Source organism: Lissotriton vulgaris, chromosome 9, assembly GCF_964263255.1.
Source record: "Lissotriton vulgaris chromosome 9, aLisVul1.2, whole genome shotgun sequence".
In the NCBI taxonomy this organism is placed as follows: Eukaryota; Metazoa; Chordata; class Amphibia; order Caudata; family Salamandridae; genus Lissotriton; species Lissotriton vulgaris.
Window position 1 is genome coordinate 400,671,582 of NC_141697.1, and position 17,498 is coordinate 400,689,079.

Here is a 17,498-nt window from a genome sequence, read left to right on the forward strand (position 1 = left end):
TTTTCTGTTCTAGTAATTAGCCCTACTATTGCTAACATATCTTATGTGGGTGGCTTTGTGACTGACTGTATCATTGTGTGAGTGGATGTCTGCGTGACTGTATTGGTGTGTGAGTGGCTGTATGGAGTTGTTAGTAGGTATGTGAGTAGCTGTATGGGTAAGTGGGTGGCTGTATTGAGTGTCTGTGTAAGGGGTGAGTGGGTGGCTGTGTGAGTAGTTATGGATGTGTGAATTGTAATGTAAGTGGTTTTGTATTGGTGTTTGAGTGGTTGTATGGGTGAGTGAATGGGAGTGTGGGTGCCTGCAAGGGGTGATTGTGTGGGTGTATGAGTACCTGCATTGGTGAGTGAGTGGCTGAGGGAGTTTTTGTGTTGTGATTTAGGGGATGTGTAAGTGACTGTAAGGGTGTATAAGTGGGTATGTAAGGGTATGTTTGACTGTATGACTAGATGTGTGATTTGTTCAGTGAATAGGTATATTAGTGGTATATGGGTGAGTTAGTGGGTGTGTGAGTAGAACTATGAGTGAGTGGTGGTGTGAGTGGCTCTATGCTTGAGTGATTGGTTGTGTGAGTACTGGTATGGGTCTGTGAATGGGTATGTGAGTGGTTGTGTGAGAGGGAGTTAGTGTATGAGAGGTTGTATTGGTGTTTGAGTGAGTGTGTGAGTGGTTCTTTGAATGATGTGATCAGGGATCTTATCAGTGATATGAACTTCTACATTTTTTTTAAATTATATTTCCTAACTACAATGTCCCTGTAACCATTGTTTTTTTAAGTGAATGTCTAAGGTTTTTTCTTTTATTTTCTAACTGAAACTTCTAACCTTTGAGAGTGAGTGTGCGAGTGAGTGCATGAGTGTCTCAGTGGGTGTGTGAGCACCTGAGGGTCTCAATGGGTATGTGACAGGATGAGTGAGTATCTGGCTGGGTCTGGGTATACCTGCATAAGTGTCTGACTGGTTGTGTGAATATCTGACGGGGTCTGTGAATAAGTGCATGAGTCTCTGAGTGGGCTTGTGAGTGGATGCATGAGTGTGAAAGTGGGTGTGTGAGTGAACGCATGAGGGTCTGAGTGGGTCTGTGAGTGGGTGTATGAGTCTCCGAGTGGGTCTGTGGGTGGGTACAGGAACCTCTAAGTGGGTCTGTGAGTGGGTGCATGAGTGACTGAGTAGGTCTGTAAATGGGTGTGTGAGTGTCTATGAGTAGGTAAGTGGGTCTGTGAGTTGGTGTGTGAGTGCTCAGGCCACATTTGAATGGGAGTGGAAACTGCATGGTACCCGTCCATGGGCCAATTTTGGCCTCTGGACCCCATCCGCCGGGCCTGACCATTAAATTTTTTATTTGGAATAGTGGATGGGGGCCACACAGTCCCCCTCCCAGGGCTGATTTTAGCCTTAAGGGGCCACATCCCCCGGGGCCTGGCTATTAACCCATGGAAAAGGGGGACCACATGGTCCCCCTTCTTGGACCGATTTGAGCGTCTTGGACCCCATCCCAAAGGGCCTGGACAATAACTAATGGGGGAGAGGGGCCTGGTCTTTTATTTTAAAAAAATGTATTAGGGGAGGGGGCTGCATGACATCCTCCTCAGGTCGATTTCAGCACCAGGGACCCTATCCCTAGGGGCCCGGCAATTAACAAATGTGGCAGGGTGCAGCGGGTTCCTCTCCTTGGGCGGATTACAGCCCTGAGGACCCCATCCCCCAGGGCCTGGCCTTTTAATTCTTTGATTTTAATGGGGAAGGGGTGCAGTCCCCCTCCACAGCTGATTTTAGCTCCGGGGATCCCAACCCCCAGGGCGCAGCCTTTTTTGCATTTGGAGAGGGGGATACACAGCCCCATTTCTTATGCCTATTTCATCCCTGGAGACCCAATCCTTGAGGCCCTGCCATGGTTCCCTTGTTGTCTTTAGGGCAACTTGTGTGCAATGGAACTGCAGGGGGAGCCTAAAGGCCCCTGCCGTCCCTGTTGGCTCCCCACCTCCTGTGGTAGTGGGCATTGCTTTCACTCACAGGAGCTGCTGAACATGCAGCTCCCTGTGTGTGAAAGCAATCCGTTCATCTGTTTCCCTGCTCACTTGACAGCTGGCAGGGAATAAGACGAAGGCTCCACTTCCAGCAAGTGAGTGCAGCTCTCCAGTCTCCCCTGCTCTAACCAGAGTGTTTCCTTTGACCTGGCTGGAGCTGTCAAAGCTCCCACCTAGCCAGAGCAAACAGCTATGTCCAGTGGTGGGCACCCTGGGACATAGCAGGAGCTGGCCCAGGGGGGTTTTAGTTCCCAGGGTGATTATTAACTCCAGTTTCTCCCCTCCTTTGCAAATGATGGGCTGGCACTGGGGAGGTGGTGGCCCGTCCCACATTTCAAATGCTAATTTGATGGTGATAGGGGGGCCCATGATGCCCCCGATTTCTTTTTACTCAGCCAGAGGGTGGCGGTTCCTGGGGATCCAGAGGGCCAGCCCACACACATTAGGGCTGTAGGGGGAGCTGCACAGGCCAACCGCATTTATTTATGCAATGATCCTCGGTTGTGGGAGCCCATGGTTCTTTTTCATTTTCTCTGAGAGCCGCGGCTCCAGCGCAACTCCCGATTAGATAAAAAAAAGAAGCTGAGTCACAAGATGGCTGCCAAGACTCAGAGGATCCGTGTCATGGAAATTAACATTGGAAAAACACTTTTGATGAATCATCCCAACATTTTCCATGCACAACAAAAATCACTGGGGCACTTGTTATGGAAAGATTTGTCAACTGTTACTAAAGAAATAGGCAAGTCAAAAAATGCTTTTCCTATGGAAACATGGTGCTTAATATAACTACAAACTAGTGACCACCAGTAGGTAATATAAATATATATATTCTTTCTATCATCACCTTTCACTTCTTCTCAATCCAACACCCAAACATACCTATAGCTTTCAATCAAGAGAAGAGTCACCCAGTATTCCCACTTTCTAATCCTGCATGGTGCCATGATAAACATATGAATGCATAATTAGGCCTTTTCTTCAGACTTTTATCTTGGCATGGTGAAACAGCAAGAAAGGCTGAAATAAGCAGAGTATACGTCTTAGATTGCGGCTGGGTGACCACTATTGCTGTCACGATGCACAGCCTCTTGAGCACCAATAATTATTTTGAGGATGTCTTCTAAGAGTAATTGAAAATGCATTCCAATGCCCACTGCTGACTAGTATTAACTAATATTGTATTTTGGTTTATTGCTGTACTGGGAAGCTTGTTTCCTTCCCAGTGTAAGAATTGGCTTGGTAGTTTGGTTTGCCCTGTTCCCATCATGCACTGGGACAGGAACAGACTAATTTGCATATAGCCAGGTTCTGAAGTGGGATGGTGCAGTGAGCTAAAAAACGGTGTTGGATCTAGCCCTGATCTCTTGACTGGGTGAGAGTATTCTGCTTAATTCAGAAACTCTGTCCATCACCACCCCTTGTTGTTAAATATTTTGTCCACCCTAAGCGTGGAAGGGTATACTCAGATGAGAGTCCCTTGCTCATTGCACCATCAGGATTCAAGCAAGCCGGGCCGACGACGGCTGAAATGCCAGAAACCGGTCCCCGGAAGCTTGTTTCCTTCCCAGTGTAAGAATTGGCTTGGTAGTTTGGTTTGCCCTGTTCCCATCATGCACTGGGACAGGAACAGACTAATTTGTATATAGCCAGGTTCTGAACTGGGATGGTGCAGTGAGCTAAAAAACGGTGTTGGATCTAGCCCTGATCTCTTGACTGGGTGAGAGTATTCTGCTTAATTCAGAAATTCTGTCCATCACCCCCCCTTGTTGCTAAATATTTTGTCCACCCAAGCGAGGAAGGGTATACTCAGATGTGAGTCCCTTGCTCATTGCACCATCAGGATTCAAGCAAGCCGGGCCAACGACGGCTGAAATGCCAGAAACCGGTCCCCTGAAGCTTGTTTCCTTCCCAGTGTAAGAATTGGCTTGGTAGTTTGGTTTGCCCTGTTCCCATCATGCACTGGGACAGGAACAGACTAATTTGCATATAGCCAGGTTCTGAACTGGGATGGTGCAGTGAGCTAAAAAACAGTGTTGGATCTAGCCCTGATCTCTTGACTGGGTGAGAGTAGTCTGCTTAATTCAGAAACTCTGTCCATCACCACCCCTTGTTGTTAAATAAGTACTGGGGCTGTGTCAGGTTGCCTGCAGTCGATTTTACCTGCATTTGTGTTGGTGTTGACTCTAAGGTGTTATTCTAGGAGTGCTTGCTCCAGCTGTTCTGGTTAATGCCTTCCAAGAAAAAAAACATTCATACATATGAGTCAGATTTCCATTGTGAAGAAGCAAGATGGAAAAATGTGCCTTTTAATAAATGATGGATCTTGTGACATTGCATAGCCATTGTTTACTGACTGTATTACATAGAGCTCTCCATCCAGAGTATAAGGAAAATTGTGATGAAATACCTAATATCTCATCTTTCCATCATTTGTTCATGATTGCATTGAGAAAGTTGAGCTCCAACATTCTGGCAGGGAATAGCACTTGCTTGGCACACAGCAAAAAGCACTAGGATATTTCATATAGCACTTTTGGATTTTTAGCCAATTTTCAGAAAAATGAACGGTAAAATACCCTATTTGTCCTTGAATTTTCCAAATGTTCTTGCAAGATAGAACCCTCTGAACCCTCTAGTGTGTCATCCTTGCTTGCTTGCTCCGATTTCCAGGTATATATGTATGCCCCACCTGTTTCCACGTTCACCAGCTGCGACTAAACGGAACGTGTTCTTTTTGGATTTGTAGGCCCAAAACATTGTTAACAAAGGTTTTAAGAGTTAATGGCAAAAGCTTTAAAGATGTCTAAAAATCTGCATATATAAATCTTAAGTCCCTTCTGTCATGAGGGTGACTTGAGATCAGGGTCAGACACTTCTGGGGCTGCTGTGGATTGTGCATTTTGCATGTTTTGAGCAATAGACTCCAGAGTGGAAGATCTATTCTCTAAAGTTAAATAACACAACTTATATATCCCTTCTTCACACAGATAACACTGTTTTATTTGATCATTAAATGATTATAAAACAGACTAAAATCAGCAATATTCTGGGCCATTCACAGTTTGTATGGAAATAAATGTATTGCAAAGTAGAGCAGAGTGAAATGCTTATGTGGATGGGCATTATATTTCAGGATGCAGGTGGCTGGTTACAGGATTTACAAATGTATGTACTAATACAAATGTATGCAAGCATTTGCTAACAAACTTTATCTCAATATAGAAAATTATTGTGTGCCCATAATGTCTTAACATTAAAAATGTTTTATCAGTTTAAAAATGCTGAGGCAGTTAACTAGAATACATGGGGTACTCATATGATAATCCACTTAGTGGAAAGGAAAAGATGGAAGCTGCCAAAGGAGCTCTATTTCACAGAAACTAATGTGAATTGGATCTTCTGTTAACTTATTTTATTGTATGTCACATTTTTGTATAGCATGGTGTAAGTGTACTTTACAATGACCCAAATAAAATTGATTTAAAGATCCTACCTTCAGGCAATCATATGAGTGACAGGAAAACCAAACAAGGGATAGAGTTCCAGTTGGAACCAAACTTATATCAATATTAATTAGAGCTCACAAACCTATTGCTAATATGTAAGGCAAAGGATGGCAGACAGAACAAAACTTAGAGAGGGTCTGTACATGTCAAAGGTGGCCTTCATCGTATCTTCAAAGGCCATTGGGGTATAACTACTGGGGCTCTGTCCTCTTAAAATAGAGTCACTTTTGGATTTGGAACCATACTATGCTGGTTCAATGCTGGGACATCAACAAGAGGAATCATTTGGGCAGGAGGGACTGCAAATGAATTATCTACAGACTTGTGGTGGCCTGAAGGTGTTGGTGTTCCAGGAAGCAGACTATCACTTGGTGGATTTCGACTTGACGTTGCTGACCTGCAGATAAGAGCCAACTGTCATGGCCTGGGTCCCTAAGTAATCTGTAGGACTGGCCTCCTATCCACAAGAACCCAGGGATGCAAATGATCTCATTTCCATGAGATCTTAAGGTTCCACTCAGGGAGTGGCAGAAACCGGTGGACATTCGACTTTCTTCCCGTTAAAAACATGGATAAATCCGGGATACCGAAATACAGAAACTATATTTTGAAAACCGGTTGGATTAATGCCAGATCATTGGTCAAGCATAATATACAGACATCCGAACTAATAGATGAACAAAAAATGTATATATTATTCGTTACCGAAACATGGGCAGACGAGGCATCAGATGCTGATCTGGCCTTAGCTATACCGGAAGGATACTCTTTCTCCAGAGTTGACAGAAAAATAAAACGGGGGGGAGGTTTAGCGATCATAGCAAAAGAAGGTCTTAGAACTAAAATCTCAGATAAAGGTAACACCCCAGACTGCGAAACATTAACCTTCCAAATAAAGATTACAAGCATTTACACATTTAACGGAATACTAATATACAGACCACCTAGTGCAAAAACGCCCTTAATCGACCTGCTAAGTCTATTTCTAGAATCAAGTGTGACATGTCCGGAATATACCATCCTAAGTGATTTCAATCTGCATCTAGAGAAAAATTCAGACCCTAAGATAGCAGCATTTATTGATGCAATGGCAAACTTCGACTTGAAACAGAAAGTACATCTAGAAACCCATAACGCCGGACATACATTAGACAGTATTTTCACATCTTGTCAGAACCTAAATAAAATTGACACTCTCCAAATCCCATGGTCAGACCACAAACTAGTAAGATTCACTCTGGAAGTTAAAGAGGTCACTGGAAGACCGGTGGAACTTATTAAGCAAGTAACCTATCGTGACTGGTCTAAAATTGACAACCAGGCATTTATAGAAAAACTCCAAACATCCCATCCCACATTTAACGACAATAGTAATATAGCCTGCAAACAATTCAATGATTGGATAGACAAGGCAGTCAATTCGACAGTCCCACAAAAAAAGGCTACTTTGAAAAGAAAAACCCCATCACAACCATGGTTCTCAGAAGCTCTAAAAACACAAAAACAAACATGCAGAAGAGCAGAGAAAAAGTGGAGAACTAACTACCATACACACCTCAGACAAGAATACAAAGATACCTTAACCAGATACAAAAAACTAATAATAGAAGAAAAAAGTAAATACTTCATTAAGAAGACTAACAAGTCAAAAAACTCCAGCAAAACCCTTTTTGACACCGTCAAAAAACTATCAAAGTTTGAAAACAATAACCCAGAAGCACTGTCATCAGACTTCTGCAATATACTAGGGGACTTCTTCGTTAATAAAGTCTCATCAGTATACGACTCCTTCAAAAATCAGAGTACTGAAACAATAGAAAAGGACACATCACACCCAATAAACCCAGTAATCCAACAAGATCAAACATCAGCTTTTAGATTCACACCCTCTACAGCTGAGCAGATCCAGAAAGAGATCCACACTACCACTTCAGGTAGCCCAATGGACCCTTGTCCACCCAGAATAATGCATGTCTGTTCCATACAACTAAGCCTAGTACTGGAAAAATTATTCTCCAAAATTATCAATACCAATATCTTCCCAGACGACTGGAAAATGATATCTATCAGGCCGCTGCTAAAGAAACCTAACCTAGACTGCGAAAATCCCAACAATTACAGACCCATAGCCAGGATCCCTTTTGCCGCAAAAATCTTGGAGAAACTGTTAAACAAACAGCTATCTCAACATCTGATGGACGGAGATTGGCTGGACCATTCTCATATGGCCTGGATACCCGTCACCCCCTCCCAACACAATCCCCAAGAATGGGAAGACGGAAACAGTTCTTGAGCTTTTGGAAGGCGGGAGGGAGTTACCCTCCCGGCCGTATTTATTAAAATATGAAACAAAATGAAAACATTAAAATAATCAGTTTCATATCATGTACAATTTCATTTATACATTACGATGTTTCTTGGCTAACCTTAACATATCTCTAATACAAAGGTTCTCCTAGCCGATTCTAAAACATCCTGTAAATGCATTTCTCAAAATTCTAATTTTACATCCTAACATTACGGGCCAACGGCAAGGTCGTAACCGGTGTCAGATCCCTAATACCAGAACTCCCCCCCTTACTTGTGAGGGGCGGGCGCACAGAGGCTGTACCTCTGTGCCAACTTCCAATTTCCCTTGTCTTAACGGGGGCCCCATATTTACTCGACGCCATCTTGGTGGTCGTCCGAGGACTCGTGTGAGGTGTCTAGAAGGTAGCGTAGACCCCCCTCCCACCCCACACTGCTTACCACATCCGCCGTCGCGGATGTCCTGGCCCCGGGAAATTCCAAGGAGGGGCCCGTAGCCCCTCCTCCCCAGGGAGGGGCCTTGACCGCCTTCCCTTTCGGCGGTCCCATCCTTAGAAGGGTACCGCCTCCCCAGGCGCTCCCATCCATAATGGGTGGCGCCCCACCTCTAGGGATCTTCCAATTACTGCTCACCGATCCTGACCTTTCCGCCCGACCAAAAATAAATACGACAATGTTTTAATCTAATGAGAATGAAATAAACAGTTATACTAGGCATTTCAAGTATAAACTTCTATCTCTACAATACACCTCTTTCAACACAGCTGTGATACTCGCCTGAGTTCACGCTAAAAGAGCAACCATTTATTGTACATCAAAACAGACCAAACTTTATTAGAAACAATCTGAAAAAGAGATAATATCCTCGTTAATCAACTTTATTGCAATACAAATCGCTGTCATCAGGGGCTGGTGGGTGGGTCAAAATTGGCTCTTGTTCCGTCACGGGCTCACGTGCAACGAGGAGGTGCAGCTTCCAAGCACAGGAACAAGAGGATGCTTCCTTGGATTGTTGCTCCTTTTATTCTTCTCTGGGAGGGCGTGGACCCTCCTCTGACCGCCTACAGGGCGTGGCCAACGGTGTAGGTGTCTAGGACAACCCCTCCTGGGCGGGAAAAGGCGCACCCCGGCTACGCCGCTTCGGGCATACCAGCCGTGACACGCCTCCCGCCCAAAATGGTTTCCCGGGGGGATCAGGGCACCCGACCATACGTTCGGGGGGACCGAGTGGTCGCCCCTTTCCATATGGCCTGGATACCCGTCACCCCCTCCCAACACAATCCCCCAGAAAGGGAAGACGGAAACAGTTCTTGAGCTTTTGGAAGGCGGGAGGGAGTTACCCTCCCGGCCGTATTTATTAAAATATGAAACAAAATGAAAACATTAAAATAATCAGTTTCATATCATGTACAATTTCATATATACATTACGATGTTTCTTGGCTAACCTTAACATATCTCTAATACAAAGGTTCTCCTAGCCGATTCTAAAACATCCTGTAAATGCATTTCTCAAAATTCAAATTGTACATCCTAACATTACGGGCCAACGGCAAGGTCGTAACCGGTGTCAGATCCCTAATACCAGAACTCCCCCCCTTACTTGTGAGGGGCGGGCGCACAGAGGACTGTACCTCTGTGCCAACTTCCAATGTCCCTTGTCTTAACGGGGGCCCCATATTTACTCGACGCCATCTTGGTGGTCGTCCGAGGACTCGTGTGAGGTGTCTAGTAGGTAGCGTAGACCCCCCTCCCACCCCACACTGCTTACCACATCCGCCGTCGCGGATGTCCTGGCCCCGGGAAATTCCAAGGAGGGGCCCGTAGCCCCTCCTCCCCAGGGAGGGGCCTTGACCGCCTTCCCTTTCGGCAGTCCCATCCTTAGAAGGGTACCGCCTCCCCGGGCGCTCCCATCCATAATGGGTGGCGCCCCACCTCTAGGGATCTTCCAATTACTGCTCACCGATCATGACCTTACCGCCACAGGCCGGATAGTTGACCGGCTATCCGGACCCCCCACAAAGCTCCTACTAAAGGTCATGGGTACGTAAACTTTTTAACCAAGCTAAGAAGTCTCCTATGAGTAAGACATTTCCCTCCCGGGACAAATGGACCCCATCCTCCAAATACATATGGTCCCCCCGGATACATCCGTGTGGAATACAATGCAGTTTACCTGTACGAAACAACCTACTCATTTTGTTATTAACCTTTTTTACCGACTGGTTCAAAGCTGACACAGAGAGGGCCCCCCGAGGAATCATGTGTGACCATGCAATTGTGCACCCCGGAACCCTTCTCGCCAACCAACTTACTGTGGACAAAATTAACTCGAGAAGTACTCGTCGACCAATGGTCACCAAATCATTGCCCCCAAGATGCACTATGATTACAGATGGCGGTGACCTCGTCCGCCCTAACAGTCCCTCAATGTAACTTTGAAACTGGTCAATACAGAGCCCGCCCCTTCCGTGGAAGGTCACCCTGTACCCGTATTCCCCAGCCATGTGAATCATGTCACCTGCTTTGAATACGTCCGTGGCGCGCCTCACGTATGAGTGGCCAACGACCCACACCACTCTTTCCTCAGCCAGTGATCTTTGACCGCTGGTCCCCAGGTGTCGGGTCAACTGCACAGTCCGCCCCGCAAAGCCTGCTCGCGAAACTGTAAACCAAACAAAAAACAAGAAGCGTGAGTGCATGACATTAGCTTCACAACATGTGCAACCGCACATACCTTTTATAACAGTTCGAGGACCAACGCCCCAACTGTTTCACTCTTTCAACACTCAGACCCCTGGCTGTAGCCTCTGTAGCAGCCCCTATCCGGAAGGAATGGGTCCCGAAATCGCTCGGGTTCAAGCCCGCCGCCGCGATTGCCATTGCTAACACCCGCTGAAACTGAAACCTAGTCAGTGGGGTGGCGTCGGTGTGCCTCAGCAAGCTTCCCCCCCATGATGCCGCCCTCTGCGCTAAATATTCCTCAACGCATTTTACCGGGCACATGGGAGATCCCGGAATCCGCTGGACTACCACACTGTCCCCGATTGCTCCCTGATCGGTCTTGGACCTGGCTATTGAGACTACCATTGTCTCCCCCTTAATTTGAATGTGTTCTCGACACAGACCTCCCCCCGTATCCTGCTTGTTCCTCGCTACCAGTTCGCTTACCCGCATAGCCCCATGGAATGCTAATGCAAAAGCCCCCCGGAACAGCACCGTCTCTGATTGAGATGAACATGTCGCAGGCAGTACGGACATTACCAGAGACAATCTTTCTAAACCTATCGGGTGCCTCTCATCCACTCTACGACCCTCAAGGCGTTGCCACCCACGCAGTGCCTTCTGCACGAGAAATGACGATGTGGGGTCCTGGATGCCATGAGCCCGCGCCATGAAGGAAATGGCGGCCCGGTGCCTATTGGCCGTAGCCACTGATCTGCCTGCCTGATGTAATGATACCAGAAATTTCAGGACGTACTCCTCCTGCCCCCAATGCTCCCCCCTAGCTGAACCCAAAAAGGACCAATAGGAACGGAACGCCCCTTCATATGCCTTCCTTGTCCTGGGTGCTAGACTCTCTCCCACGAGGTTTTGTAATCCGGGGCACCGAGAGACCAGAGAGCTTCGGGAAATGGTGCCGCCACCGAGTCCGCTGAGGGCAGAAAACCCCGGAAGGCCTGCATATGGGAATGAGAGAGTGCATCAGCTGCCCGGTTCAGTACCCCCGGCACGTGTCTTGCCCTAAAGTGGAAGTTTAGTCTCATACATAGCAAGACAATTTCCTTCAGCAATCTCAGAATCCATTTGCAGCGTGCTGCCTGATTATTGATACATTCAACCACAGTCATGTTATCAGACCAGAACACCACAGAGCGATCACGAAACCCCTCTGGCCATGTTTTCAAGGCCACCAGAATGGGGAACAGCTCCAGAAACCCAATGTTACCTGTGAGCCCATCATCGTGCCACCACCCTGGCCAGGTTCGCGCCGACCAGTGATTACCAAGTATGGCGCCAAAACCTACACTCTCTGCCGAGTCGGTCCACAACCCCAGCTCTTCAGAGGAAACTGGCGGTTTGTTCCACACGACGCGACCGTTGAAATCTGCCAGAAATGCCAGCCATATGCGCATATCCTGGCGAACCTCTGCTGACAGTCTTGTGCGGTGGTGCCCTTCCTTGAGGCCAACCATGGCTTGTGCGATAGAGCGGGAGAAGGGGCGAGGCATCGGTATCACTCTAAGGGCAAAGTTAAGCTGACCCACAGCCTGTTGCAATTGACGGAGAGTTACCTTTCTCTCGCCGAGGCATATTTCGAGCGAGGCCTTAAATTTCATTACCTTCTCTTTGGGTAAGCGGAAGCACCCCTCTACAGAATCGAGCTCAATTCCCAGAAACTCGAGTGTAGTAGATGGCCCTACCGTCTTGCCTGGTGCCAGTGGCACGCCAAATTCTTTCATAAGATTACAGAATTCTCTCAAAGCCTGTGCACATTCCGTGTCCCCGGCTGCCCCCAGAAACAGAAAATCATCAAGGTAATGCATGACCAGTGTAAAGCCCGTGGCTCTGGTGAAAGCCCATTGTAAAAAAGTACTGAACTTCTCAAAATACGCACAAGAGATGAAGCAACCCATTGGCATACATTTATCCATGTAGTAGCGTCCTTGAAACATAAAACCTAGGAGACGCTGATCGTCTGGGTGTACCGGGAGCAACCGGAACGCTGACTCGATATCTGATTTAGCCATCAGCGCTCCGGGCCCCAGGCGATTCAAAATGGCGATGGCCTCATCAAAGGATGCGTACCGCACCGAACAAACTCCCGGGTCAATCGCATCGTTCACCGAAAGACCCCTAGGAGCGGACAAGTTGTGGATTAACCTAAACTCACCTGGGTCCTTGTTGGGGACCACTCCCAACGGTGAACAAACAAAGTCGACAACTGGTGGCATGCCATATGGTCCCGCAACCCGACCTCGGGCCACTTCCTTCACAATCTTTGCCTGTACCACCGCCGTATGTTGTTGAACCGATAGTTGGTTCTTACATTGTGCTTCCCCCCGAAAATCCTCCGCCGGGATGCGGAAACCATATGAGAAACCGTCTCGCAACACCCCGGCGGAGATATGATCAGGGTATTCGTTCAGCCAAGGGATCATCGCCATGATATCAACGGGAGTAGGTAATGGTGCCCCTCGGTCGACTTTAGACCTGTTTGGCGCCCCCTCTACCCCCCGTATCACCAGTCTTGGCTCTGCACGAACTCTCGGGATGTGAGGACTGTCCGCACCCTGCACACTCATGCCTGAACTTGCATGTCCCCTGTGGCCTAGTGCACTTGCCTCTGTTAAAGCTCCAACAGACCCCTTTCCTACCTGAGGTCCCATTACTCTTTGCGTTCTGATCACTGCTTGTGCCCGCCCGAAAGGGCGCCCCCAAAGAATGGCGGGAAGGCTCAGCCCCGTTCCCGCCCAAAGAAGGCGACTTCGTCGTGTTCGACCCCACCAGTTTCTGCCAGGAAATGGAGTCGAAACAATCCCACGTCAGGGATGGGTCGTGTTCCTTGGCCTTACGAAATGTGCTATCATAACCAAACCATTGATTGCCACCATATGATTCATAGAATTCCATAATACGTGTCTGGTAAACTGCTAGTTCCAACAATACTTCGGGCCTACGTTCCCCCATAATTGCAGTGAACATTCCAAAGGCCCTGGCCCAATTGGCGATCGTTTCATCTACTCTGAACCCCGCCATCTTTGCACGCCATACACTAGGATGCAACAACTCCTTCTGATTTCTCACATGCTCTATCTCATAGTGATCGGTCAACAATGAAAACATGTTCACATATTTATCTGCCCAAATCCTTTCTTTCACATCCATCGGGATATGTTGAACCACTTTTTCCCTCCTTGAGGGTAACGATCCCTCCCCCGCCATTGGCAATGGCTGCTTACCCGGACAAGTAGCTGGGACTGTTGTCGCTGCCGTTCCGACGCTCGCAACTGGTTGTTCCACGGGAACCTGCGGGGAAACAAGAGGGCAAGGTGCCTTTGCAGCATCTTTCGATTGCCGCAACTGCTTCATTATCGACCTGGCCTCCTCGGCCGTGGCCCCCTCGTTATCCCTGCCCAACCATGCCGCCAACTGGGCGGCCAGCTCAGGAGGCATATCTCCTTCGTTCACAGGAGTGACCACTACAGGGATCGGTTGTCCCGCTTTCGGGACCGGAACTGGTGCCTCCACCGGACTGACCGGGCTCGCTGGAGGTGATTCGGGAACCGGAGCCTCCCCTCCTGTCGCCCCATTCCTGGCCCTTCTACCTCTCCCGGTAGGGACTACTCCCGGCAATGCTGGTCCGATGACTCTTTTCGGTCTACCTGCCCCATTCATTGCCGCCATCTGCTTCTTCATGTTCGCCATGTCCTTCACCAGCATACGAAGCATCTGTTCGGTCCCAACCTTCTTTCCGACCTTCTTGCCAGGCATCGTTCACGGATATTCGACTCGAGGTCCTGGATCAAAGCTTCGAAATCGCTGAAAGAAGAAACACAAAATTACAAGTTCTCAAAATTGGCTCTTGTTCCGTCACGGGCTCACGTGCAACGAGGAGGTGCAGCTTCCAAGCACAGGAACAAGAGGATGCTTCCTTGGATTGTTGCTCCTTTTATTCTTCTCTGGGAGGGCGTGGACCCTCCTCCGACCGCCTAGAGGGCGTGGCCAACGGTGTAGGTGTCTAGGACAACCCCTCCTGGGCGGGAAAAGGCGCGCCCCGGCTACGCCGCTTCGGGCATACCAGCCGTGACACGCCTCCCGCCCAAAATGGTTTCCCGGGGGGATCGGGGCACCCGACCATACGTTCGGGGGGACCGAGTGGTCGCCCCTTTCCAGTTCGGTTTCCGGGTAGAACATGGGACGGAGACGGCCCTGATCACAGCAGTGGAGGAACTTAGGCAAATAATGGACAACTGATCGAAGGCCGCTTTGATACTATTCGACCTATCAGCGGCCTTCGATACGGTCAGCCACGAAATCCTTATAACGCGGTTAAAAACAGCAAACATACATGACTCAGCATGCGCTCTTACAGCCTCCTACCTAGAGAACAGAACTTTTTCAGTAGAATCAGGAGAAGCGAAATCCAATCTGTTCAACTTACCATGCGGAGTCCCGCAGCGCTCATCAATGAGCCCCACTCTTTTTAATTTATATGTAGCTCCACTCGCACAGATAATAAGGAACAACGGCTTCACCCCTATATCTTACGCCGACGACACCCAAATTGTGGTGTCAGTAAGTAAGGAGGTACAGGACACAGCAGAAAAATTCCAACTCTGCATGGCAAAAATCAGTCAATGGATGAGAATGAACTGCTTAAAATTGAACGGTGACAAGAGTGAGGTCATGATACTAGGAGTAGACACAAACATATGGTCCCCCATATGGTGGCCTAAAGATATGGGAAGATGCCCAGAGTCGTCAGAAAAGGTGAAAAACCTAGGGATCATGTTAGACACTCACCTTTCTTTCGATGCTCAAGCAAGCAAATTAGCTTCATCACTCTGGTACATCTTAAAAATGATCAAAAAGATTCTACCTTACCTACCGTATGATTCACGCAAGACAGTGGTGACAGCACTGGCCTTGTCCAGACTGGACTACGGGAACGGCTTATATGCCGGAGCAAGGAAGAAAGTCCTACTTAAGCTACAACGCCTGCAGAACGCAGCAGCCAGGCTGATACTAGGAATACCATAGCCATAAACTAAAAAGCCTGCACTGGCTCCCAATTGTAAGTAGGATACAATTTAAATCACTATGCTTGGCATACAAAGCACTAAACGGAACTGGATCACAATTTCTAAGAACACATCTGCAACTATATGAGCCAAATAGACTTCTCAGATCCAGGCAAATGAAACTCATGAGGGTCCCTAGATTCAGGAGAACTAACTGGGGCGGAAGAAGCTTCCTGGTACACACAGCAAGAATCTGGAACCAACTACCACTAGACATAAAAACCAGTCCATCCCTGAAATCCTTCAGAAAGGAAGTTAAAACATGGCTTTTCTCTAAACAGCTCTAGTCAACACCTTTAATGAGCCAGTGGTATATCTCAGCGCCAAGACGCCCTCGCGCAATCGCGCGCTATACAAATAGATAAATCAAATCAAATCAAATCAAATCAAATCATTGGTTGGAACAAGGGCCATCCTGACGTACACTGTCTTCACACTGTGCAGAGGAGTAGACTCTTAAAGATATTCAGCCCACCTGAGGTTCCTGGATGTGAGGAGTTTGAGGAGTGTGGGGGAAGCTTTCAACCAAGAGAAATCCGAGTTAGAGTTCACCTACTGCAACACAATTAAGAGGCAGCTCCATTCAAGCATGTTGCAGTGTTAGTAGCCCTGAATACACTTCTCGTTTCCCTGTATGTCAGTGCACAGAGGTGGGGGGAGACCCTCTTCAAGCAGGTAAACTCTTCACTCAATATGCGGGGAATGAGTTCATGCTGGTTATGTGCTCGCACATGGGCTCCGATCGGCAGCCTCTCGATGACTGGCTGCCATGTTTCCCTGAGAAAGGCATATATGAAGGACTATGGTACAACATCATCTTCATAAAAAGTGCTATTTTATGTGAAACTAGTTTAGCAAAATGCACTACTGGGTAAGTTAATTCCAAACGTCGCTCAGCTGTACCCTCTCCTAGTGAAGTTTGTGTGCATACTTAAGTTATTTGCTCAGTGGTGTTCTGATAAGAAGTTTATTCCCCACCAATTTAAAACAGAATGAAAGTGACTACCCTACTCACACTATATCGTTTTTACATTACTCAGTAAAAAGTATGTAAATCAAAGAGAAAAAGAAACGAAATAAAAAGTTTGTCAGTAACAAAAACTGTCATTCTCTCAAGGCACATTGTCTACTTTTGATCCACCATAAAGAGAATCCATGAGTAGAGAAGGAAACTGGATAACTTTAATTGAACTCTAGAGTGTTTAACTTTTAATGGCGCAGGATATTCCAGCATCCCAGTAATGTTTTTATTCAGTGTTCTTTCTTTTACCTAGGGACGCCTGTTCAGAAAGCAAGTCTCAAAGGAGCACTCAGACATAACATAAAATGTCTACATATGTCATAATCAATTGCAGAAAAATTGCAGATTGTTTTGTAAATTCTTGATAGTTTTATGAGCAGAGTTCCAGAGAAGCAGCTGTAAATAATTGAAGATACTAAAATCTGAGCTCTGATTAAACTATTCAACAAAGAATGATGTGATTTAGTGAGCCCACAATATGAAATAATTATGTTCGCGTGACACTCATTGTGGCATATTTTCTGGTGCAGCAGATCTTTGCTCTATGCTCATGCATAGTTCGCAAACAGATTAAATGAAGTGCAAAATGACAATATTGAGGGTGAAGAGCTTACCTATATTTTCGTAATTTACATGACATTTTGATCATTTCCAAAATCTGAATCATTTTCAATTTACACATGTTTTTGTAGAAACAAAAGCATTTGTCAATAGAACATTTTTTGGTTGTGGGTTGCATCCTTGGCTTAATTCAAAGTTGAACTCTTGTAAATTGATGATTTTACGCCTGGATTGTCATCACAGTTTGAAGTAGTTTTCTTCTGAAAATAG